Source organism: Elephas maximus, chromosome 18 (assembly GCF_024166365.1).
Source record: "Elephas maximus indicus isolate mEleMax1 chromosome 18, mEleMax1 primary haplotype, whole genome shotgun sequence".
Classification (NCBI taxonomy): Eukaryota; Metazoa; Chordata; class Mammalia; order Proboscidea; family Elephantidae; genus Elephas; species Elephas maximus.
In genome coordinates, this window is record NC_064836.1 from 24,676,887 (window position 1) to 24,703,859 (window position 26,973).

General features: G+C 39.0%; 1 protein-coding gene and 1 pseudogene across 2 annotated transcripts in view; both read left to right on the forward strand.

Moving 5' to 3' along the window:
• LOC126061817 (NUT family member 2G-like) overlaps window positions 1–26,973 on the forward strand; it is a 432,103-nt gene that overhangs the window by 267,529 nt on the left and 137,601 nt on the right. The window lies entirely within an intron of this gene.
• LOC126061699 (CCR4-NOT transcription complex subunit 11-like) overlaps window positions 1–26,973 on the forward strand; it is a 232,206-nt pseudogene that overhangs the window by 7,945 nt on the left and 197,288 nt on the right.

Consider the following 26,973-nt stretch of genomic DNA (forward strand, 5'->3'; position numbering starts at 1 on the left):
CTTGGACTTCCAGCACAATGTTAAATAAGAGTGGTGATAAAGGGCATCCTTGTCTGGTTCCCGATCTCAAAGGGAATGCTTTCAGGCTCTCTCCATTTAGGATGATGTTGGCTGTTGGCTTTGTATAAATGCCCTTTATTATGTTGAGGAATTTTCCTTCTGTTCCTATTTTGCTGAGAGTTTTTGTCACGAATGAGTGTTGAACTTTGTCAAATGCATTTTCTGCATCAGTTGTTAAAATCATGTGACTCTTGTCTTTTGTTCTATTTATGTGATGGATTACATTAATTATTTTTTCTAATGTTGAAAACCATCCCAGCATACCTGGTATGAATCCCACTTGGTCATGGTGAATTATTTTTTTGATATGTTGTTGAATTCTATTGGCGAGGATTTTTGCATCTAAGTTCATGAGGGATATAGGTCTGTAATTTTCTTTTTTTGTGGTGTCTTTACCTGGTTTTGGCATCAGGGATATGGTGGCTTCATAGAATGAGTTTGGTAGTATTTCATCGTTTTCTATGCTCTGAAATACCTGTAGTAGTAGTGGTGTTAACTCTTCTCTGAAAGTTTGGTATAACTCTGTAGTGAAGCCTTCCGGGACAGGGGTTTTTTTTTTTGTTGTTGTTGTTGGGAGTGTTTTGATTACCTTTTCAATCTCTTCTTTTGTTATAGGTCTATTTAGTTGTTCTACCTCTGTTTGTGTTAGTTTAGGTAGGTAGTGTGTTTCTAGGAGGTCATCCATTTCTTCTTGGTTTTCGAATTTGTTAGAGTACAATTTTTCATAGTAATCTGATATGATTCTTTTAATTTCAGTTGGGTCTTTTGTAATATCGTCCATCTCATTTTGTATTTGGGTTATTTGTTTCCTCTCCTGTGTTTCTTTTGTCATTTTGGCCAATGGTTTATCAATTTCGTTGATTTTTTCAAAACATCAGCTTTTGGTCTTGTTAATTCTTTCAATTGTTTTTCTGTTTTCTACTTCATTTAGTTCTGCTCTAATTTTTATTATTTGTATTCTTCTGGTGCCTGTGGGTTTCTTTCGCTGCTCTCTTTGTATTTGTTCAAGTTGTAGGGATAATTCTTTGATTCTGGCCCTTTCTTCTTTTTTGTATGTGTGCATTTATTGATATGAATTGTCATCTTTGCACCGCTTTTCCTGTGTCCCAAAAGTTCTGATAGGAAGTGTTTTCATTCTCATTGGATTCTCTGAATTTCTCTATTCCATCCTTAATGTCTTCTATAATCCAGTCTTTTTTGAGCAGGGTATTGTTCAGTTTCCAAGTGTTTGGTTTTTTTCTTATGCTTTGCTCTTATTGATTTCCAGTTTTATGGTGTTATGGTCAGAGAAGATGCTTTGTAATATTTCAATGTTTTGGATTCTGCTAAGGCTTACTTTATGACCTAATACGTGGTCTATTCTAGAGAATGTTTCATGTGCGCTAGAAAAGAAAGTATACTTGGTTGCTGTTGGGTGGAGTGTTCTGTATATGTCTATGAGGTCAAGTTGGTTGATTGTAGCATTTAGAGCTTCTGGATCTTTATTGAGCTGCTTTCTGGATGTCCTGCCCTTCACCAAAAATCATGTGTTGAAGTCTCCTACTATTATTGTGGAGCTGTCTATCCCACTTTTCAAAGCTGATAGAGTTTGTTTTATGTACTTTCCAGCCCTGTCATTGGGTGCATAAATATTTAATATGGTTATATCTTCTTGGTGTATTGTCCCTTTAATGTTATGTAGTGTCCTTCCTTATCCTTTCTGATAAATTTAACTTTAAAGTCTATTTTGTCAGAAATTAACATTGCCACTGCTGCTCTTTTTTGATTGTTGTTTGCTTGATATATTTTTTTCCATCCTTTGAGTTTTAGTTTGTTTGTGTCTCTAAGTCTAAGGTGTGTCTCTTGTATGCAGCATATAGACAGATCTTGTTTTTTAATTCACTCTGCCACTCTCTGTCTCTTTATTGGTGCATTTATTCCATTTATATTCAGGGTAATTATGGATAAGTACGAATTTAGTGCTATCATTTTGATGTCCTTTTTTGTGTGTTCTTGACACTTTCTTTTTCCCACTTAATTTTATGTGCTGAGTAGATTTTTCTTTATAAATTGTCCTTTCCTCATATTTGTTGTTGTTGCTTTTGTTTCTGCTGAGTCTCTATTTTTTTCTTGTATTTTATTTTGATAAGTAGGATAGTTTGTCTCCTTTATGGTTCCCTTATTCTTTACCCCTACTTTTCTAAATTTAAATCTATCTTTCATTTCTTTGTATCGCCGTATCTTCCTCCCCATATGGAAGGTTTATGATTACATGTCTTAGTCCCTCTTTATCATTTTAATGTTGTCTTCTTTTATATAATAACATTGCGGTTACCTTGTTTTGAGTTTTTTTTTTTTATATATAATCTTGCTTTGCTTTTTTTTGGATTTCCATGTCTGGGTTGACGTCTACTTGCTCTGTCCAGCGTTCTAGCCTTGAGTTGATACCTGATATTATCGATTTTCTAACTAAAGAACTTCCATTAGTATTTCTTGTAGTTTTGGTTTTTATGAATTCCCTAAACTTGTGTTTATCTGGAAGTGTCTTAATTTCATCTTCATATTTAAGAGACAGTTTTGCTGAAAATATGATTCTTGGCAGGCAATTTTTTTTCCTTAATTTTTTAAAATATGTCATCCCATTGCCTTCTTGCCTGCATGGCTTCTGCCGAGTAGTCAGAGCTTATTTTTTTTTGGCTCTCCTTTGTAGGTGACTTTTCGTTTATCCCTAGCTGCTCTTATAATTCTCTCTTTATCTTTGGTTTTAATATGTCTTGGTGACTTTCTTTTAATATCTGCCTTATGTGGAGTTCGATGAGCATCTTAGATAGATATCGTCTCATGTTTCACAATATCAGGGAAGTTTTCTGCCAACAAATCTTCAACAATTCTCTGTGTATTTTCTGTTATCCCTCCCTGTTCTGGTACTGCAATCACTCGTAGGTTATTTCTCTTGATAGAGTCCCACATGATCCTTAAGGTTTCTTCATTTTTTTTTAATTCTTTTATCTGGTTTTTCTTCAGATATATTAGTACCAAGTGATTTATCTTTGAGTTCAGAAATTCTAGCTTCTAGTTGCACAATTCTGGTCCTCTGACATTCTATTGAGTTGTCTACTTCTGTAATTTTATTGTTAGTTTTCTGAATTTCTGATTGCTTTCTGCCTGTGGATTTTTCCAGCTTATTAAACTTTCCATTATGTTCCCGAATAATCTTTCTAATTTCTTCAGTTGCTTTATCTGTGTGTTTCTTGGCTTGTTCTGCATATTGCCTCATTTCCTTCCCGATGCCTTTTGTGTTCTGGCTTTCATAATTCCAGGAATGCACTTTCATCTAGAAGATCCCTGGATTCTTTGTTTTGAGAGCTGGTTGAGGTGATCACGGTCTGTTTGTTTATATGACTTGGTATTTACTGTTGTCTCCGAGCCATCCGTGAGGTATTATGTTAGTTTATGCTTTCTTAATGTGTCGTAGCTTCTTGCTTTGATTTTGTTTTGAGATACTGAAATGGGTTGCTGGAGTGAGCTAGCTTGATTATTTTTGCCTTTGGAGTTCTGACGTTCTGTCCTCAGATGGCTAGAGCTCTTATCAGGTATATCAGTCTAGGAGTCCATTCACTTTTCTTGTATGAATTCAGCTCAGGTGTCCAGGTAGTTGATCATCATGTGTGTGGTACAGGCTCTGTCCTACAGTCTTAGAGGGGCAGGGGTGATTGGTGTATGTACCCGTAACTGATTGCAGCAGGGGATCACGCTCTGAACAAGGCCAGGAGGCTGAGAACCAACCCCCGAGTGTCTCTGAGGAAAGCACGTCCCTGTTCCCTAGAGTGTGCAGGTGGGTGGGTTCTGCAGACGGACCATGGGCATCCAATATTTTTGGTTGTAAGGACTGGGAGGTATCAGTTATCATTGGACCCGTGTCACAGGTGGCTGGGTGACCTGGTGGAGCTACCAGTCCTTAGGCCCCTGATGTGGGTAGATGAGGACCCTGGCAAAGCAAAGCAAAGTCAAACATCAAACACCCACCTCTCCACCACACAGCTGAAACAGTTGGAGTCTGCCAACAAGGGCCTATTCTCCTGAAATAGGCCCACAGAGGTCCATGCAGAAGGGAAAGATGCTGAAAGTCCATGGACCATTTATGCCTGGATGGGACCTGCTTCTGTCCTGAGCTCCCCCGCTTAGTGGAGCTGGCAAATTATCTTTTCCCCCAATTGCAAATTTTTTCCTTCTCCAAGGTTGGGAGGATGGCTCTAGGTGCAACAGGGCCTATCTCAGGCCCAGGGAATTCAGCCGCTGAAGCCGGTTTTGGGGTGGGGCGGGGCACGGCAAAATATACGCAAGTACTTAGCTTTTGCTGAGAGCGCCATTCTTCTCAGGTCCCGGAGGTGTGAGTGGACTTTGTGGCTGGCTGCTTCTCCCTTAGGAAACTGGTGGAATGCTAGTACCAACCTGCCGCTGCCGGACCAGGAATGGTGCCTGAGTGCGTCCGGCGATTCAGGTCTGGTAACTCCTCTCTGCTTCTGAACGGTCTCTTCCACTCCCCCTCAGTTCATTTTCTAAGCTTGCCTTCGAAGCTCAGGGCTCCTAGCTTATCATAATATTCTTTTCAATTTTTTTTTTTTCAGGTCTTTGTTGTAAAGAGGGCTCTCCGGAAGCGTCTGTGTATCCCACCATCTTGGCTCTGCCTCTGTAGCAGTTTTTATAAATTTTGTATATTAGTCCTTTATCAGATATAAAACCAAACCAAACCCAGTGCCGTCCAGTTGATTCCAACTCATAGCAACCCAAAAGGATGACGTAGAACTCCCCCATAGAGTTTCCATGGAGTGCGTGGTGGATTTGAAATGCCAACCCTTTTTTTAGCAGCTGTAGCACTTAACCACTGCGGCCATCAGGGTTTCCTTATCAGATATAGGGTTCCCAAATTTTTTCTCCCACTATGTAGGCTGTCTTTTCACTTTTTTGATAAATTCTTTTAATGAACAGAAATATTTAATATTTATGAGGCCCCATTTGTCTTTTTTTTCATTTGTTGCTCATGCCTTTTATTATTATATCTGATACCTACCAAAAAATACTTAGTCCTTATATTCTCTTCTGTGAATTTCATTTTCAAATTAAGGTCCTTGACCCATTTTCAGTTGGTTTTTGTGCATCATGTAATGGCTGGTTCCTAGTTTATTCTTCTGCATGTGGATATCCAATTTTTCCAGCACTACTGATTGAAGGGACTTTTCCTTCCCCAATTGGATGAATTTAGAATTTGTGTTGAAAATCAGTTGACCACATATCTATGGATATATTCCTGTAGTTTCAATTTTATCCCACTGGTTTCTATGTCTATTATTATACAAGTACCAGGATGTTTAAATTAGTGTAGCTTTGTAGTAGGTTTTGAAGTATGAGAGTTTGAGCCCTTCTGCTTTATTCTTCTTCAAGGTTCCTTTCAGTATTTGGGATCCCTTGCCCTTCCATATAAATTGGAGAATTGCCTTTTTCTTTTCTGTCAAGATGCTGTTGGAATTTTGATGGAGATGGCGTGGAATTAATAGATTGCTTTGGGTAGTATCGACATCTTAATTGTATAAAGTCTTTCAACATGGAATGTTCTTCAGTTATTCAGGTCTTCTTTGATTTCTTTTAACAATGTTTTATACTTTTTTGTAAATAGGGATTTTACCTACATTTATTCATAGGTATTTTATTTTTTAGATGCCATTGTAAATAGTAATATTTTAGTATTTCTTCTTTTTGCAGATTGCTGATGTACAGAAACCGTGCTTATTTTTATGTTTTGATCTTGCACACTGTTGCTTTGCTGAATTCATTTATAAGTACTAATAGCTTTTTTGTGGATTCTTTGGTGTTTTCTATGTATATACTTGTCATCTGCAAAAAGAGATAGTTTTACTTCTTCCTTCATTACCTGGGTACCTTTGATTTCTTCTGTCTCACCTAATTACTCTGGTAGGACGTCCAGAATGATGTTAAATATGAGTGGTGAAAGTAGGCATCTCGTTCTTGTTCCTGAACTTAATGGGAATGTTCTCAGTCTTTGTCCACTGAGTATCATGTTAGCTGTGGAGATTTTTGTAGATGCCCTTTTTTGTATTGAGAAATTTCCCTTTTATTCCTACCACTTATTTATTTACCCAAAGAACTACAAAGTATTGTAGTTCTGCTAGGGGAGGGGCAAGCATTGCCTGGTCCACAGTTTTACTATAGTCTTTAAACAGATATTGTCTTGACTCAGTTTAGAGCCCCTGGCTGGAAGCCAGTCAGTTCACCTTCTTTAGTAGCTGTTTAAGTCCACTCTCCAACCACAACCCTCATCGGGTTCTCACACTCCTGTGTACTATGCACCTGACTTAATTATCCTGGGTCTAGTACCAAACACTTAGGAACAGCCCCTATGTCCCTGGATCCCATAGAATTATGCAAGTTGGCCGGTCCCCAGGAAGCCTGCATAACCTAGCTAAACCCACCTGTTTTCCATACTTAAGTCACCTCCTATAATCCCAGCCTGTTTTTACCATATCTCTGGGTACAGCCCCTTGTGTGGTCCTGCACAGCAGCCTTCTCTGGTTGGGAGCTGTAGGTAACAGCGTTTCTTAAAATTTAGAACAATGGGACATAAAAGAAGGCCGCTCAGATAGGAGACCAAATGAAGCCCTAGAAATACAAACCTCTACCACTAAGTAAATTCAATATATAAACTCAATATATGATTAGGCACTGACTACATCTTACATACTGTTAAGGACAGTCACTGGTAAGAGAGAAGCACGGTCATGGTCCTTAACATCAGTGAAAGAAAACTTGATGCAATAGATGTTAATTGTTGCTGTTATTAGGTGCCTTGAGTCAGCTATGACTGAGGTGACTGAGGTGACCCCATATAGAACAGAATAAAACATTGCCCAGTACTGCACCATCTTCACCGTCATTGATGTGTTCGAGTTCATTGTCGTCCTGAATGCCTTCCAACGTAGGCGGCTCATCTTATAGCACTATATTGGACAATATTCTTTTGTGATCCATAGTGTTTTCATGGGCTGATTTTTAGAAATAGATCACCAGGCCTTTCTTCTTAAGTCTGTCTTAGTCTGGAAGTGCCACTGAAACTTGTCTACCGTGTATGATCCTGCTGGTATTTGAAATACGATTGGCATAGCTTCCAACATCATACATAGCAACACGCTAACTACCACAGTATGACAAACCAACAGACGGGTGGTTGAGATGTTAATTGCACTTGATAAATACCTGATTCTCCAACAATGTCCAGTTGAGGGTATGCTATGAACTAGAACCATCAGGGCATATGCTAATGTAAATATATTTTAATTCACTGTTTGGAGTTAATACATTTAAGTAACTTATAGATAGAAAATTATGTTAAATTACCTTATCGTGAGATGTTTAATACTATGTCTCATTTGTATAGCTTCTTAGAATTTTCAAGGCATTTCAGGAAACATCTTCTAACTACCTATAAATTAGGGAAAGCGGTTATTATAATTCCCATGTTACTCAAGAAGAAACTAAGACTTAGAGAGGTGAAGAATCATGTCCAAGTTCAACAGTCTGGCCATTAAAAGATTAGAAGTCAAGGACTCCAGCATGCAGCCTGATCCAGACACCACCCTACCCCTTAGCTGTTATTGTTGTTAGCTGCTGAGGAGTGACCCCCCACCCCATGGTTACCCTGTGCATAAAAGAACACCAGATAGTTTTGATTCACAAGGCTCTCATTAACTGATTCTCAGAAGTAGATAACCAGGTCCTTTCTCCTAGTCCATCTTACTCTGGAAGCTCTGCGGACACCTGCTCAGCATCATAGCAACATGCAAGCCTCCACTGACAGATAAGTGGTGGCTGCACATACGGTGCGTCGGCTGGGAATCAAAGCAGGATCACCCCCATGGAAAGATCACTGAACCACCAGTGCCTCTTACCTTTTAACTAGGGAAGTATAATGAGCAGTATAGTGGCTGAGCAGTCTACGGGACTGGATTATGGCTCTGGTCTCTGTGGGGTCATGGGTTCGAATCCCACTGCTGCCAACTGTGTTTTGGGGGCCCTGGTGGCTCAGTGGTTAAGTGTTTGGCTGCTAACCAAAATGTTGGTAGTTCAAATCCACCAGCCACTCCTTGGACGGCCTATCGGGCAGGTCTATTGTGTCCTATAGGGTTGCTGAGTTGGAATTGACTTGATGGCAGTGGGTGTAGGACAGCATGTTGTTAGGTGCCATCGAGCTAGTTCTGACTCATGGTGACACTATGCACGACAGGAAGAAACACTGCCCGGGCCTGGGCCATCGTTACAATCATTATTACGCTTGAGCTCATTCCTGCAGGCACTGTCCGTTTACCTCGTTGAGGGCCTTCCTCTTTTCCGCTGCCTCTGTGCTTTGCCATGCGTGATGTCCTTCTTCAGGGCCTGATCCCTCCTGACAACATGTCTGAAGTATGTAAGACACAGTATCGCCATCCTTGCTTCTGGGGAGCATTCTGATTTTATTTCTCCCAAGACAGATTTGTTCATTCTATTGGCAGTCCATGGTGTATTCAGTATTCTTCACCAATACCACAATTCACAGGTGTCAATTCTTCTTTGGTCTTCCTTATTCATCGTCTAGCTTTCATATGTATACGATGGGATTGAAAATACCATGGCTTGGGTCAGGCGCACCTTAGTCCTCAAAGTGACATATTTGCTTTTCAACACTTTAAAGAGGTCTTTTGCAGCAGACTTGCTCAGAGCAATGTGTCTTTTGATTTCTTGACTGCTCCTTCCATGGGTATTGATTGTGGATTCAAGTAAAAAGAAATCCTTGACAACTTCAGTTTGCTCACTGCCACCCCCTTTGTTGCCAGTTTCAAACACCTGCTCAATCCTGTCCTGTGAAGCCTGCATGTGGCGGCCAGCAGCTGGACTGGCCACCACTCTCAGGATTTTTACCTCCTATAACTCCAACAGAAAAGTTTTTTTCTTTCCCAGCTCATGCTGGCACCACCAAGGAAACTCTTCTGAAAGACACCTCGCCAGATTGCTTTCATGGGTGTTGGAAACAGGGGCCGGTCTGTGGACATAAGTGGGCTTCAGGTAGCCTTAGCTGAGGGTCATTCAGATCTCCAACCCAGAGTAAAGCTAGCTTCCCTAGTATTCTCAGTGACCCAGACCTCGATTCTTCCAACTCTGGATTTGACAGCTTGATTGTCTCTCAAAACACAGAAGCTTTAGTCAGTGTTCCAAAACCATCTATTGAAAGCCATTTTTGGCCATCGTTTGTCTAACACCTCCACTCCACGTTTGTGAGGATGAGTTGACGTGGCTAAATCCAACAGAGACTGACCATGCAATTCAGTGGGATACATCAATGTGTGTTAAGAATAGCACTGCTGTAGAGATGAAGCAAATAATGGCCAAAGCCTTCAAACACCCCTTATCTGCTCAACAAGCACATTCCTTGGTGACTTAGAAAAAAATGCAAGACTTGTTTATCACATTGGCCTGATTCCAGCCAATCTTCCTGATCTCATGGAAAACAACTCTCTAGTTACTATAGAAATGTTGCTGAAATTAACACACAGTCAAACCCGATAACCAAGTATGTTTCAGGCCTGGTCAATATGGACATGTCCTTACATTCAATGGAAGTTGTAAATCAGCTTACTATAGCTGTTGATCTACCTCTCGAATTTATCCACCTTTATATATCAAATTTCATCTCTACTTGTGAACAATTTAAGGGTCATTTGATGCACCTCGTCTGTGTCTTCCTCCAGTCCTTGATCTGTAACAAAATTATTAATGTACAGGACTTGTTTATAGAAGTACAGGCGTTCTGTATTGAATCCCATAGGATATGAGAAGCTGCTGGCCTTTTCTGGTTGTTGAAGACGTTGCATACTGGGGAAACCCCTTCTGAGACTAATAATCATAGTAATACCTCATCGAAACTACGTCATTCATTGTTCATCCATACCGTGGTTTAATTTTTACAACTGTTAAAACCCTGAGTGGATTGCTTGGTGTAGTGCATATAAACAATACTTTATCAACTTGAAGTTTTACTTTCCTGGATGACTTTTTACCTTGAGATGAATTTTTGGTAAAAACTTGAAAAAACTGTATCTTTTAGGTGTCTTGTTGATAATTATCCATACCTCTTGCCATTCTACTCTGTGTGCATTCCAGTTTGTTAATTCTCCTTTCAAAGCAAGCACTTTCAAGACTATTCATTGCAGTCCGTGTGAGGAACGGTTATCCCAGAAAACTATTACTGCAAAAGAGCAGATGAGCAGCAAAGAGCAAAGCGCCTGTTTTTGTTTAAAAGTCACGTTGCAGACTCCTGATAATCCCTGAATCCAGCTTTCATGAGGTTTCAGTGCTAATGTATTTCATGAGAGTAAATTAAGATATTCTTAAAAATTTGTGATCCTGTCCTTGATGTGACATTAGGCAATTGTTTTGATTCCTCAAGGGACCAAGAGAAATTTGATTCTTCAGCCCAGTTGTACAGGTAGCTCTTAACTTCTCATTAAGTACCATCTGAACCAAGGGCACACTTGTAAATTTATTCCTTCTTATCATGAGGATTACACGACAACAGAGTAAATGTATTCCTTGGGACGGTTAAAAAAACACAGGAAGTATTAGGAAACTTTTTCTAGGCCGAAATAGCTGCTATAGTTTTCTATTTGTTTTTTTTCCCCCTCTCAAGACACTTCTTCTGTAATTATTGTTGTTAATATAAAATAGTTATTTTACTTTTTTTTTTTTTTTTTTTTTGAGGGAAAACGCCAGTTCATGCATTGAGAGGAATACTATTTCAAATAGTTTGCTGAGTGGGTGCTATTATTACCCTCATGTCTGTGGTAGGTTGAAGGACATGTTTGAGAAGCATTAGAGCAAGGTGGTATTGTGTGAACTTTTAGTCTTCATTTAACTCTTGGACAACAGTGCCTTACACTGAAGTTCTTTGTTTTTAATGAAAAAAAAAAAAAGTGTATATGTGTACATAAGGAGCACTTGTGGTACAGTGGTTAAAGTGCTTGGTTGGTAACCAAACAGTCAGCGGTTGGAATCCACCAGCCAAACCCACCATCCTCTCCACAAGAGAGAGATGTGGCAGTCTGCTTCTGTAAATATTTGCAGCCTTGGGAACCCTATAGGGCAGTTCTACTGTGTCCTGTAGGGTAGGCATGAGTCGCAACTGACTCAACAGCAATGAGTATGAGTAATGTAGCCAATCATTTCAATATATGTAAAACTATATGTCAGGAACAGGTCCCTGGGTAGTGGAAATGGTTAAGTGCTAGACTGGTACCCAGAAGATTAGGGGTTTGAACCTGTCCAGAGTAGCTTTGGAATTAAACCCTGGAAATCTGTTCCAAAAAGACTACAGCTTTGAAAACCCTACAGGGCAGCTCTATTCTACATGCAGGAGGTACCCATGAGTCAGAATCAACTCAATGGCAGCAAACAACACCATGTCATGATTTTTTTTTTTTTTTTTGCTCAGTATAAAGACCTTAGAACTTGTAAAGAATGTGTTTTAATGCTTTACTATTGCTTTGTTATTAAAATAGAATATGCATATTTAAACTACTTCTTAAATTGGAATTCTTTTATATTAATTCCATTAAACTAGGCCCTTTCACAGAAGTATACTTTCCAGAGTTTGTATTCAAAAGCAAATTAATTCAGAAAGGAAAAAATAACTGAATATAAAGCAACTAGAACAATTGTAGGTAGATTTCCTTGGAAAACTTTTATTACATCATTCATACTGAGGTTTACAAAATGTGTCACCTACAGTTTAATAAATATTGACTTTAGTTCTAGTAGGATGAATTATTCTTTGGGGACCAAAGACCATTTAGGAGGTGATGTTCTCTTGACTGTTTGCCTGGTTGTCTTGGGTATTGAACATGTCATGGATTGTAAATAGTAGGATTCAGAGTGTGGCAGATGAGTTGTCCCTGACACATACCTTCTCTGCTAACTGTAACAACAGTAAGTGTGATGGTCAAGGTTCTGTATAACTTGGCTGGGCCATGATTCTCAGTGGTTTGGCAGTTGTGATGCAGCTTGGCAGTCTTATGGTGATATGATCACTTCCACGATGAGATTTGATATAATGTGATCACCTCCTTACTAGGGTCTGCTATGAGTAAGAGGTTGGTCAGGTGGCCTGCACTGAATAGAAGTGGACATTCTGGCAAGGTTCCTGGTCTTTTGCTGGCTTTATATCCTGCAGCTGGCTCCTGTTCGTCTAACCTCCAGTTCTTTGTACTCGAGCTAGCAGCTTACCTTTGGTTCTCCCTGCTGATCTTGGAATCCATCAATCTTTACAGCCTGTGAACAAGAGCCCTGCTCTCTGTCCGGCCAAAGTTGGGTTCTCCAGCCCCTGCGGCTACATAAATCAGGAGAACCAAGCCTCTATCCTGACCCATGGACTTGGAATTTTCCAGCTTCTACAAATGTGTGAGCCGTTTCCTTGATGTAAATTTCCGTCTCTGTATATATTTGTAAGCCTCACTGGTTTTGATTCTCTAGAGAACCCAGCCTAAGACAGTAACCAAAACATCAACTGCAACCATAGGTACAACCTGGGAAGGCACCACTTGCAGTATGCTTACCTGGAGGTGGGTGATGGGCTGAGTGTTTTCATGTATTATCTCACTTAATTATTACTCCAGCCTTAGAGTTAGGCTTTACTAAACCAGATTTATAGATGAACACCCTGCAGCTAACAGCAGAGTGTAAACAGCTAAGACCACATGCTGGGAAGCGGTAGAGCTGGGATTTGGCTTCTTGACCCAGGTCAGCCTCAATGTCCAGTTTAAAGCTTAGGGACATTCTGAATTTCTCCTTTGATGCGTGGAGGGGAGGTAAATGTTTCACCTGCAATTGGCATAGCAATTGTTCGCTTTTGAAAAATGGTATTGATGCAGGTAAAGATTACTTTGTAGCTGAAAAAGAAAAGATTAAATGATTCAGAGCTGACATTTCATTTGCTAGCAATAGAGGAAATGTTACCAAATCTGAGAAATACAGTGGCATTGTAATTGACTGAATTCACCAAGGTATTTCAGTTTTCTATAGTGTTTTCATTTGTGGAAATAAAGGCCACTCAAGAACAAGCAAAAGCGCTTTATTCAGAGCTGGCTATGACAGAGGAGTCAGCCACCATCACTTGTATTTTACAGAGACTCAGAGGCAGGCAGTGGAGAGAGAAAGTTTAATTGTGGAAAAAAAAAAGGAAGGCTGCTTAGGGTGTGGTCTTATTGGAGGTTGTTCGCATGGGAAGCTGGAGGAAGGCTAAGGAGAAGCAGGGCAACCTATATAATTGGTTTGGGGAGTATGTTTCTCTGATTCCGAGTTGTGAGTGAAGGCAAAAAATTGGGGAAGCTGGCAGTTGTTGACCAAGTCCTGACCATTTGAGTGCTGATTACTGCAGAATCTGGTTTGTAGAACTACCTCATAGGGTTTCCAAAGAGCAACTGGTAGATTTGAACTGCTGACCTTTTGGTTAGCAGCCAAGCTCTTAACCAGTCTGCCACCAGTTCCAAATTGTATTGCAAGCGTTCTGAAGAAATGTAAAAAAGAAAAAAGAGAGACTGGTACTCTTCTTTTTTGCACAGGGGTGGGCAGAAATATGTGTGCTTCCCCCCCCTTCTTTTTGATTTGTATTCACCCTTATAGTTATTAAGCATGATGCAGTGTTTAAAAAGCAAAATAACAATAAGTAGGCAACTGTCATTCTTGATTGAATTAATTACTCATGTCTTTTGCATTTGTGTCAGTTGCAGGCCCCAGGCATCCAGCAGAGTTAGTAGACTTGACAGTAACTGGTACCTACCTTAAAGGCCCATGCGGGTAGGGGTGCTACCTTTCTGTTAGTTACATTTCAAAGAAATGGATCCTAGGTTCTTGAGAAAACCTTCCTGGGTTGTAAAACTGGCAAGTTTACTTAGGCATTTAAAAGAATATATATGCATTTTTTAAAGGAGCCCTGGTGGTGAAGTGGTTAAGAGCTTGGCAGTGAACCAAAATGTCCTTGGCAGTTCAAATCCTCCAGCCAGTCCTTGGAAAGGCTTTAGGGCAGTTCTACTCTGTCAGTATAGGGCCACTGAGAATTTACAATTGCAAGCGTTCTGAAGAAATGTAAAAAAGAGAAAAGAGAGACTGGTACTCTTCTTTTTTGCACAGGGGTGGGCAGATACATGTGTGCTTCCCCCCCCCCCTTCTTTTTGATTTGTATTCACCCTTACAGTTATTAAGCATGATGCAGTATTTAAAAAGCAAAATAACAATAACTAGGCAACTGTCATTCTTGATTGAATTAATTACTCATGTCTTTCTCATACCTGGTCTACTCCATGCATTTGTGTCAGTTGCAGGCCCCAGGCATCCAGGAGAGTTAGTCATTCCCCTGAAAGAGAGTCTTAGAAAGCAGTAACTCTGTTTGCTCCCTAATTTCATTACTGTTAAATAATGGAGACTCTGTATTCTGCTTTCTGTGTCATATAGCTTAATTTGTGAGCTTAAGATGTACAGAATTTGGTAAATCACCCCCAGAACACTACAGTATATTTTTACATAGAATTAAGATAATTTTAACTCTTTTCAGTAGATTTCAAAAAGAACTTAGAGATAGAGCCCTTAGGTCTTGTTTTCAGAACATAAACTGATAGGTCCCTTGGATGGGACTACATTTGTCTCTTAAAATGCAACATTACAGTTAGTGGTGTTATAACTTTTCTGCAGCATCTGGTGAAAACGAGATAATAAATCAGATTAAGACTATGTTGCAGTGATTACAAAAAAAGGAAATATAAAACTTCAAGAGCAGAAACTTGGGCCTTTGACTCTGAAATCCTAAGGAACAACTGGAGCTTATCAAACATTTGACCTATTAGGAAACTGTTGTTCCATGAAATCTACTGTCAAAGAGAGAAACTGAGAGCAGATATCTTATATTGATTTTAGGATTTCCTTATGCACAAAACTAAATATTCACTATGAGGAAGTTCCTGACCAGGATTGATCCTGCCAGCTACTTTTGTTTAACCAAAGTTGCTAGTCTTTTCTTTCCTGTTCAAAGCCTGGCTTGCTGAATTTGACTTTCAAAAGATATGGTTGGGTGGAGGGCCAGAGGACAATCTTCTTACCTGATGTCAGTTGATCTCAATAAAAGAGGGAGGGAAGGGTTCAGTCACTCATGTTAATATTAGCCACTGGTTGAGCTTCTAAATTTCCTTTTTTTTTTTTTTTTTCATTTTTTAGCCTCACTGTACCTAGCTTCTTTGGACCATTGCTTTTTCTGGAATCAAAATGGTATCCCTATATCAGAACAATTAGGCCAGATAAAGAAATAAAGCGTATCCAGACTGGTAGGGTAGTAGTGAAAGTTTCTGTATTTGCAGATGATATGATCTTATACACAGAAAACCCTAAAGAATCCTCAAGAAAACTACTGAAACTAATAGAAGAGTTTAGCAGGGTATCAGGGTACAAGATAAACACACAAAAATCAGTTGGAACCTGGAAGGCATTATGCTGAGCGAAATCAGTCAGAGGCAAAAGGACAAATATTGTATAAGACCACTATTATAAGATCTTGAGAAATAGTATAAACTGAGAAGAACACATACTTTTGTGGTTACGAGGGGGGGAGGCAGGGAGGGAGGGAGAGGGTTTTTTACTGATTAATTAGCTGAAAAGAACTGCTTTAGGTGAAGGGAAGGACAACACTGAATACATGGAAGGTCAGCTCAACTGCACTGGACTGGACCAAAAGCAAAGAAGTTTCCGGGATAAACTGAATACTTCAAAGGTCAGCGGAGCAAAGGCGGGGGTTTGGGAATCATGGTTTAAGGGGACTTCTAAGTCAATTGGCAAAATAATTCTATTATGAAAACATTCTGCATCCCACTTTGAAATGTGGCGTCTGGGGTCTTAAAAGCTAACAAGCGGCCATCTAAGAAGCATCAATTGGTCTCAACCCACCTGGAGCAAAGGAGAATGAAGAACACCAAGGTCACACGACAACTAAGAGCCCAAGAGACAGAGAGGGCCACATGAACCAGAGACCTACATTATCCTGAGACCAGAAGAACTAATTGGTGCCCGGCCACAATCGATGACTGCCCTGACAGGGAGCACAATAGAGAACCCCTGAGGGAGCAGGAGATCAGTGGGATGCAGACCCCAAATTCTCATAAAAAGACCAGACTTAATGGTCTGGATGTGACTAGAGGAATCCCGGCGGTCATGGTCCCCAAACCTTCTGTTGGCACAGGACGGGAACCATCCCCAAAGACAATTTATCAGACATGAAAGGGACTGGACAGTGGGTGGGCGAGAGATGCTGATGAAGAGTGAGCTAATTATATCAGGTGGACACTTGAGACTGTGTTGGCATCTCCTGTCTGGAGGGGGGATGGAAGGATAGAGTTGGAGGCTGCCAAAGCCCTCACGAAAGGACAGACTGGAAGGGCTGACTCATTAGGGGGAGAGCAAGCGGGAGTAAGGAGTAAGATGTATATTAACTTATATGTGACAGACTGACTTGATTTGTAAACGTTCACCTGAAGCTCAACAAAAGTTAAAAAAAAAAAAAAATCAGTTGGATTCCTCTATACCAACAGAAAAAGAACATTGAAGAGGAAATCACCAAATCAATACCATTTACAGTAGCACCCAAGAAGACAGAATCCTTAGGAATAACTCTTAACGGAGATGTAAAAGATCTATACAGAGAAAACTACAAGGTACTGCTCTAAGAAACCAAGAGACCTACATAAGTGGAAAAACATACCTTGCTCATGGACAGGAGGACTCAACATTGTAGAAATGTCTGTTCTACCAAAAGTGATCTTATAAATACAATGCAATTCTAATCCAAATTCCAACAACATTTTTTAATGAGATGGAAAAACAAATCACCAACTTCATATGGAAGGGAGAGAGGCCCTATATAAGTAAAGCATTACTGAAAAAGAAGAACAAAGTGGGAGGCCTCACACTACGCGTTTTCAGGACCTATTATACCGCCACAGTAGTCAGAACAGCCTATTACTGGTACAACAACAGATTCATAGACCAATGGAACAGAATTGAGAATCCAGACATAAATCCATCCACATATGAACAGCTGATATTTGACTAAAGCCCAAAGTCAGTTAAATGGGGAAAAGACAGTCCATTTAACAAATGGTGCTGGCATAACTGGATATCCATCTGCAAAAAAATGACACAAAACCCATACCTCACACCGTGTGCAAAAATTAATTCAAAATGGATCAAAGACATAAATATAAAATCTAAAATGATAAAGATCATGGAAGAAAAAGTAGGGAAAACACTAGGAGCCTTAAAAAATGGCATAAGCAGTATACAAAACAGCACTAACAGTGCACAAACACCAGAAGAGAAACTAGATAACTGGGAGCTCCTAAAAATGAAACACATATTCTCGCCAAAGCCTTCACCAAAAGAGCAAAAAGATTACCTTGTTGTTGTTCTTAGGTGCCGTCGAGTCAGTTCCGACTCATAGCGACCCTATGCACGACAGAACCAAACACTGCCGGGTCCTGCGGCATCCTTACAATCATTGTTATGCTTGAGCTCATTGTTGCAGCCACCGTGTCAATCCACCTCATTGAGGGTCTTCCTCTTTTCCGCTGACCCTGTACTGTGCCAAGCGTGATGTCCTTCTCCAGAGACTGATTCCTCCGGAAGCATCAAAAGAAGATGGGAGGAAGACGCAGAGTCACTATACCCAAAAGAATTGGTGGGTGTTCAACCATTTCAGGAGAGAGCATGTGATCAGGAATCGATGGTATTGCAGGAGGCTGTCCAAGCTGCACTGAAGGAATCAGTGAAAAACAAGGCTTCAGCAATTGATGGAATACCAATTGAGATGTTTCAACAAGGGATGCAGCACTGAAGTGCTCACACATCTATGCCAAGAGGACAGTTACCCGGCCAACCAACTGGAAGAGTTCCATATTTGTGCCCATTTCAAAGAATGTTGGGCCAACAGAATGCAGAAATTATCAAACAATATCATTAATATCATACACAAGTAAAATTTTGCTGAAGATCATTTAAAAGCGATTGCAGCAGTACAGTGACAGGAAATTGCGAGAAATTAAAGCTAGATTCAGAAGAGGACGTAGAATGAGGGATGTCATTGCTGACGTCAGATGGATGTTGGCTGAAAGCAGAGAATACCAGCAAGGTGTTTACCTCTGTTTCATTGGCTATGCAAGAACGTTCGACTGTGTGGATCATAACAAATTATGGACATTGTGAAGAATGGGACTTCCAGAACACTTAATTGTGCTTATGAGAACCAAGAGGCAGTCATTCAAACAGAGCGAGGGTATACTTTGTGGTTTAAAATCAGTAAAGGGGTGCATCAGAATTGTATCCTTTCATGAATTTGTATGCTGAGCAAATACTTCTAGAAGCTGGACTGTATGAAGATCTCCACATCAGGATTGAAGGAAGATTCATGAACATCTTGTGTTATCCAGATGACACCACCTTGCCTGCTGAAATGGAAGAGGACTTAAAGCACTTACTGATGAATATCAAAGATTACAGCTTTCAGTATGGATTACAGCTCAACATAAAGAAAACAAAAGTTCTCACAACTGGACCAGTAAGCAACATCATGATAAACTAAGGACGTATTGATGCTGTCAAGGATTTTGTTTCACTTGGGTCCAAAATCAATGCCCAGGGATGCACTGGTCAAGAAATCAAACGACATATTACATTGGGCAAGTCTGCTGCAAAAAATCTCTTTAAAGGGTTAAAAAGCAAAGATATCGCCTTAAAGACTAAGGTTTGCCTAATGAAAGCCATGGTATTTTCAGTCAACTCATATGCATGAGAAAGCTAGACAATGAGTAAGGAAGACCAAAGAAGAATAGCTGCCTTTGAATCATTCTGTATGCAAAGAATATTGAATATACCATGTACTGCCAGAGTATGAGCAAATCTGTCTTGGAAGTACAGCTTGAATGCGCCTTAGAAGTGAGGATGGTGAGACTTCATCTCACGTACTTTGGACATGTTATCATGAGAGGCCAGTCCTTGGAGAAGGACATGATGCTTGGTAAAGCAGAGGAATAGCCAAAAGGAGGAATACCCTCAAAGAAGTAGATTGACACAGTGGCTGCAAGGATGGGCTCAAACATAACAATTGTGAGGATGGTACAGGATCATGCAGTGTTTATTCTCTTGTACCTAGGGCTCTGTTATACTTATTTGACAGTTCCTAATAACAACAACATGAGAGATACCAAAAAACAGCAACAACTTGGATGGGAGATCCCCTCTTAAAACTGCCCAAGGCTGTGCTTTAGATCTCATTGGAGAAGATGTGGTTGGACCCCACTGGATGGCAGAGAAACTCTCTGGATTTCTGTGGCCAGAGCTGGACTACAGTTGCCAGGCAAGCAGGAAACACCATCTGCGTCACAGGTGGCCTGATGCTAGCGTGTGAGAACACAGAAAGAGCTGTTGCATCAAAATCCCACTCACCAATGGGGAGGTGGTACCTGGAGAGGGCCACAGTGAGGTGGCCACCAGAACGGGACCAGGTCTGCAAGCTTGCCAAGGAACTACCTTGCCCTGGGCACAGCTGGGGAAGAATCCCTTGGAGAGTGGTGCAACAGGGCAAGAAGAGAACAAAATAGAAGCAATGTCTGTTCACCACAAGATCAACAGAATGCTCACGAAACAAGAAAAAAAAAAGCTTAAACAGTTCAGTCTATTATCACAGAGGAGGCTGTAAAAGGGTAGATTTAGAGCTGAAAGGCAGTAAGTTGCTAGTGGCATGGTGACAGTCTAATTCTGGCCAAAGCAGAACTGTTTTGAGAATGAAGTTGGTTGTTGTTATTAAATATTACAGAATAACAGGCATGAACCAAGATTGCCTCAGTAAAATTGGGGTTCTTTTTTTACAATCCCCATAATTATGGCGGACCAGTAGAGTAGTCACAATGATGTTTTGGCTTATTACAGTTTCTGAGTGTGACTTTGTTGTAAGATTGATCCACTTCCAAAAGAGAGAAAAACAGTCGCCATTGAGTTGATTTCAGCCCAGCTGTGTCAGACTAGAGCTGTGCTCCATAGGGTTTTCAATGCCTGATATTTTGAAAGTAGGTTGCCAGGCCTTTCTTCTGAGGTGCCTCTGGATGGAATCAAACCACCAACCTTTTAATGAGCAGCTGATCGTGTTAACCGTTTACACCACCCAGTGACTCCATTTACAAAATAGAAGCATTTATTACATATTCCAAGTATCCCCCATTTACTTTCTTTACTTCTTTTCAGTCTGAACTTTGTTGTGAAGTGTTTCTGAAAGACTTCCACAGCAGTGTGTTGTTCACAGGTCTGTGGCGTTTTTATCACTAGTGCCAACTATTAAGGCTAGCTGAAAATCAAATTCTTTTACATTCACTTTTACGGAATCTTTGTGCTGTTCGATAGCATGCTTGCACCGCAGACTTGGAGATGCTGCCTTAAGTTTATAATTCCCGTATCTCCCTGTGTGAAACATTGCTCGGGCAGAGAACCTGTGATAGCACAGTGATGACCTCCTACTTGATGATCCATTTCTGGTACAATGACACATAATGACAACCTTTCTATTACCCTCAAAGGTATTTCATACTACTGACTTCCTCAATAGTATTGGATACTTTCCACTAACTCAGCAGTAGCTAGTCTTTTTACCACTTGCGATTTCAGTATCAAAGGCCACAGATGAACGATTTTCTGCCATTTTACTCTAAGGCCTTTTTAGAATCTCTTGCCTATTGAACTTCATAGATAAGATTTTAAGTTTTTTTTTTCCTAATATTTCATAACTTTTTCTTGTGGCTACTGAATTTGATTTAGTTTAGTTTCTAACAGAAATAGGCAATTGATTTAATAGTTTAAGGAATCATCACTTAGAGAAAGGGAGATTAGCAGAAAGAGAATAATCATTCTATTTAAATATTTGTGGACTTAAAATCCTTTCACTAAAAAAAAAACTAGGTACCTAATATTCTTAATTATTGAGTGCTCGAAAGTAAAGTCATTTATAAAGAAATACCATGGTTCTTTTAAATATTCCATTCATAAATTTATTTAAACAAATTGAACTGTGCTGTTAAGGAGCCCTGGTGGTAAAGTGGTTAAGAGCTTGGCTGCTAACCAAAAGGTCAGTTTGAATCCACCAATGGCTCCTTGGAAACCCTGTGGGACAGTTCTGCTCTGTGCTGTAGGGTCACTATGAGTCAGAGTCAACTTGACAGCAAAGAGTTTTTTTTTTTTTTTTTTTGGTTTATTACCACATAAAGTAAGAAAAATAATAAATGAACAAACAAAAGATTTCAGAGTTCAAACAGTATGTTTAATATAATATTAAATTTGAAACTTCAGTGTCTCAGAGAGGGAAGTATATGACGTTTCAAGGTGCTCAGCAATAGAGCTGCATACGAGGCAGGCCTTTCCTGGTTTCAGACATGCACTTATGGAGAATACAAAGCATTATAGGGATATCGCCTCTATCATTAAAAGAAAATGAAAAAAAGAGCATGCTTACCTTATATGGAAATTCTTAGGATTAAAACCAGCTGGGATTATGCTGGAGTTGCAAAGATGCTGAATCTTCGTTTCCTGTTCTCTGAAAGTTTAACAGTGATTGACAACGTAAAGACAAAGAACACAATGTGTAAATCCAAACTTCATAAAATTATTATTCAATTTGATAAAGAAAAGGTGCTTATCAAGTAACCCCTAATCCCTGAATATAAATATCAATGGTATACAATAATTACATAATTATTTTTAAGTAATTGGGAAAATTATGTAAAAAATTAAAAAATAATGCTTCCGATGTTAATATACAGTCATAAAGATTTCACAAAATCAGGCAATATAAGGTTGCTATGAGTCAGCAAATATCAACATCCACAATACTCATAGAAATACAGCATACTTCTGTGACTTAAAAAATGGATTAAACAAAAATGTTGAAGTTTCACAGTGTAAAATTTACTTCAGGATTTTTGACATTAAACAATTCTGAATGACTAAAACATACATGATTAAAATAAAATATTTAAAGGAATGCCTTTCAGTTTAGTATTTGAGTAAGTAAATTCATTGTGATTTTAATCTTTGTTAATGTAACTCTTTTGCTCAAATACTTTCATTTATGCACAAAGGCATTGTACATTTTTTTAAGTATTCTTTCTTATGTCTTAAGGTGTATCTTCCTCATCTTTTATGTTTATGTTATGCAAAATGAACATATTTGCATACTATTCATTTTCAAGTATGCAACTCTAAGACCCTACAATTAAGTTTTATATAGGAGAACAGTAGAGGATGGTTGAAAATTTCACCTTCTGAATGATAACTAGTATTTTCTGATTCAGATCAAACTATCATTCTTGATCACTGCCCTCCTGAGAGGCTCAGGGTAACAAAGAAAAGCTATGTTTTATGTTAAATTAACTTTATGGCTGCAATAGAACCTTTCAATCTTGAAAATAATCAAATGCCCATTTCCTTTTATTCATAAAGAAGTCTGTGATGTTTATTTTTTCCTTTTTTTCCATCATATGCTATGTGATAACATTCTGGTGGGAGCTTTTTTTGTTGATATTATTAAGATTTTGATGTTAAAAAATAATTCCTAAGAAAACTACTGAAACTAATACAAGAGTTCAGCAGAGTACCAGGATACAAGAGAAACACAAAAATCAGTTGGATTCCTCTATACCAATAAAGAGAACGTCGAAGAGGAAATCACCAAATCCACATCATTTACAATAGCCCCTGACAAGTTAAAACACTTAGAGATAAATCTAACAAGGTACATAAAAGACCTATGCAAAGAAAACTACAGGACACTACTGCAAGAAACCAAAAGAGACCTATGTAAGTTGAAAAACATACCTTATTCCTGGATAGAAAGACTCAACGTTGTAAAAATGTCTGTTCTACCAAAAGTAATCTGTACCCACGTGATCTATAGATGCAATGCAATTCCAATCCAAATTCTAAGGACATTTTTTAACAAGATGGAGAAGCAAATCACCAACTTCATATGGAAGGGAAAGAGGCCCCAGATAAGTAAAGCATTACTGAAAAAGAAGAACAAAGTGAGAGGCCTCATAGTACCTGATTTTAGAACATACTAGTCAAAACAGCCTGGTACTGGTACAACAACAGATACATAGACCAATGAAGCAGAATTGAGAATCCGGACATAAATCCATCCACATATGAGCAGCTAATATTTGACTAAAGCCCAAATTCAGTTAAATGGGGAATAGACAGTCTGTTTAACAAATGGTGCTAGCATAACTGGATATCCATCTACAAAAAAAATGAGACAAGACCAATACCTCGCCGAAGCACAAAAGTTAAGATGGATCAAAGACGTAAATATAAAATCTAAAATGACAAAGATCATGGAAGAAAAAATAGGGACAATGCTAGGACCCCTAATACATGGCATAAATGGTATATGAAACATTACTAACAATGCACAAACACCAGACATAAACTAGATAACCGGGAGCTCCTAAAAATGAAACCACTATGCTCATCCAAAGACTTCACCAAAAGAGTAAAAAGATTATCTACAGGCTGGGAAGAAGTTTTTAGCTATGAGATTTGCGATCAGCATCTGATCTCTAGAATCTACATGATACTGCAAAAACACAACAATAAAAAGACAAAAAAAAAAAAACACTTAAAAATGGACAAAGGATATGAACAGGCACTTCACCAAAGAAGACATTCAGGAAGCTAACAGATACATGAGGAAATGCTCAGGATCATTAGCCATTAGAGAAATGCAGGTCAAAATGACAATGAGATACCATCTCACTCCAATAAGGCTGGCATTAATCCAGAAAACACAAAATAATAAAAGTTGGAGAGGTTGTGGAGAGACTAGATCACTCATACACTGCTGGTGGGAATGTAAAATAGTACAACCACTTTGGAAATCAATTTGGCAGTTCCTTAAAAACTAGAAATACAACTACCATATGATCCAGCAATCTCATTCCTTGGAATTTATCCTAGAGAAATAAGAGCCTTCACACAAACAGGTATATGCACACCTGTGTTCATTGCAGCACTGTTTACAATAGGAAGAATATGGAAGTAACCAAAGTGTCTACCAATGGATGAATGGATAAATAAATTGTGGTATATTCATACAATGGCATGCTATAGAACGATAAAGAACAATGATGAATCCGTGAAACATGTTATTACATGGAGAAATCTGGAAGGCATTATGCTGACTGAAATTAGTCAGTTGCAAAAGAGCAAATATTGAATGAGACCATTGTTATAACAACTCAAATAGTTTAAACACCGAAGAAAATACTCTTTGATTATTATGCCGATGGGGAGGGAAGGAGGGAGAGACATATTCACTAATTAGATAGTAGACAAGAACTAGTTTTGGTGAAGGGAAAGACAACACAGTACAGGAGAGGTTAGCACAACTGGACTAAACCAAAAGCAGAGAAGTTTCCAGAATATGCTTTGAAGGCCAGAGTAGCAGATGTCTGGGGACCATGGTTTCAGGGGACATCTAGGTCAATTGGCATAACAAAATTATTAAAATATTCTGCATCCCACTTTAGTGAGTGGTGTCTGTGGTCTTAAACGCTAGCAAGCAGCCATCTAAGATGCATCATTTGGTTTCATCCCACCTGGAACAAAGGAGAATGAAGAACACCAAAGGCACGAGTTAATTATCAGCCCAAGAGACAGTGCCACATAAACCAGAAACTACGGCCTGAGAACAGAAGAACTAGATAGTGCCCCGTTACAATCAGTGACTGCCCTGACAGGGAACACAACAGAAAATCCCTGATGGAGCAGGAGAACAGTGGGATGCAGACCTCAAATTCTCATAAAAAGACCAGACGTAATGGCGTGACTGAAGCTAGAAGGATCCCAGAGGGCATGGTCCCCAGACCTTCTGTTAGCCCAATACTGGAACCATTCCCAAAGCCAACTCTTCAGATAGGGATTGGGCTGCACTGTAAGACAGAAAATGATACTGGTGAGGAGTGAGCTTCTTGGCTCAAGTAGACACACGAGACTATGTTGGCAGCTCCTGTCTGGAGGGGAGATGAGAAGGCAGAGGGGGACAGGAGCTGGCTGAATGGACATGGGGGATACAGAGTGGAGAGGAGGAGTGTGCTGTCTCCTTAGGGGGAGAGCAACTAGGAGTACATGGCAAGGTGTATATAAATTTTTGTATGAGAGACTGACCTGATTTTTAAACTTTCACTTAAAGCACAATAATTTTTTTTTATTTTTATTTATATATTTATTTATATGATGGATTACATTAATTGTTTTTCTAATGTTGAACGTTCAGTGCATACTTGGTATGAATCCCACTTGGTCATGGTGAATTATCATTATTATTTTTGATACATTGTTGAATTTTATTGGCTAGAATTTTGTTGAGGATTTTTCTTCTAAATTCATGAAGGATGTAGGTATGTAATTTTCTTTTTTTTGTGGTATCTTTACCCAGGTTTGATATCAGGGTTATTCTGGCTTCATACAATGAGTTTGGCAGTATTCCATCATTTTTTGTGCTCTGAAATGCCTTTAGTAGTAGTTGTGTTAACTCTTCTTTGAAAGTTTGGTAGAATTCTCCAGTGAAGCCATTCGGGCCAGGGCTTTTCTTTTTTTATTGGGAGTTTTTTAATTACGGTTTCAATCTCTACTTTTGTTATGGGTTTATTTAGTTGTTCTTCCTCTGTTTGTGTTAGTTTAGGTAGATAGTGTGTCTCTAGAAATTCATCCATTTCTTCTAGGTTTTCAAATTTGTTACAGTACAATTTTTTGTAGTAATCTGGTATGATTCTTTTGATTTCATTTGGGTCTATTGTGATATCACCCATCTAACTTCTTATTTGGGTTATTTGCTTCCTCTTCTGATTTTCTTTTGTCACTTTGGCAGTGGTTTATCAATTTTGTTATTTTTTTTCCCAAAGAACCAGCTTCTGGTCTTGTTAACTCTTTGAATTGTTTTTCTGTTCTCTATTTCACTTAATTCTGCTCAAATTTTTATTATTTGCTTTCTTCTGGTGCCTGAGGGTTTCTTTTGTTGCTCCCCTTCTATTTGTTCAAGTTGTAGTGATAAATCTTTGGTTTTGGCCCTTCCTTCTTTTTGTATGTGTGCATTTATTGATATAAATTGACCTCTGAGCACTGCTTTCGCTGTGTCCCAAAGATTCTGATAGGAAGTGTTTTCACCCTCATCGGATTTTATGAATTTCTTTATTGCATCCTTAACGTCTTCTATAATCCAGTCATTTTTGAGTAAGGTGTTGTTCAGTTTCCAAGGGTTTCCTTTCTTTTTCCTGCTTTTTCTGTTATTGATTTCTGCTTTTATGGCCTTATGTTCAGAGAAGATGCTTTGTAATATTTCGATGTTTTGGATTCTGCTAAGGCTTGCTTTCTGACTCAATATGTAGTCTATTCTAGAGTATGTTCCATGCGTGCTGGAAAAGAAACTTAACTTGGCTGCTGTTCGGTGGAGTGTTCTGTATATGTCTATGAGGTCAAGTTGGTTGATTGTGGCATTTAGATCTTCCGTGTCTTTATTGAGATTCTTTCTGGATGTTCTATTCTTCACTGAAAGTGGTGTGTTAAAGTCTCCTGCTATTATTGTGGAGTTGTCTATCTCACTTTTAGTGCTGTTGTTAGAGTTTTTTTTATGTATCTTGAATCTCTGTTTTTGGGTGCATCAATATTTAATATGGTTATATTATCCTGGCATAATTTCCCTTTCATTATATAGTGTTCTTCCTTATCCTTTGTTGAGGATTTAACTTTAAAGTTTATTTTGTT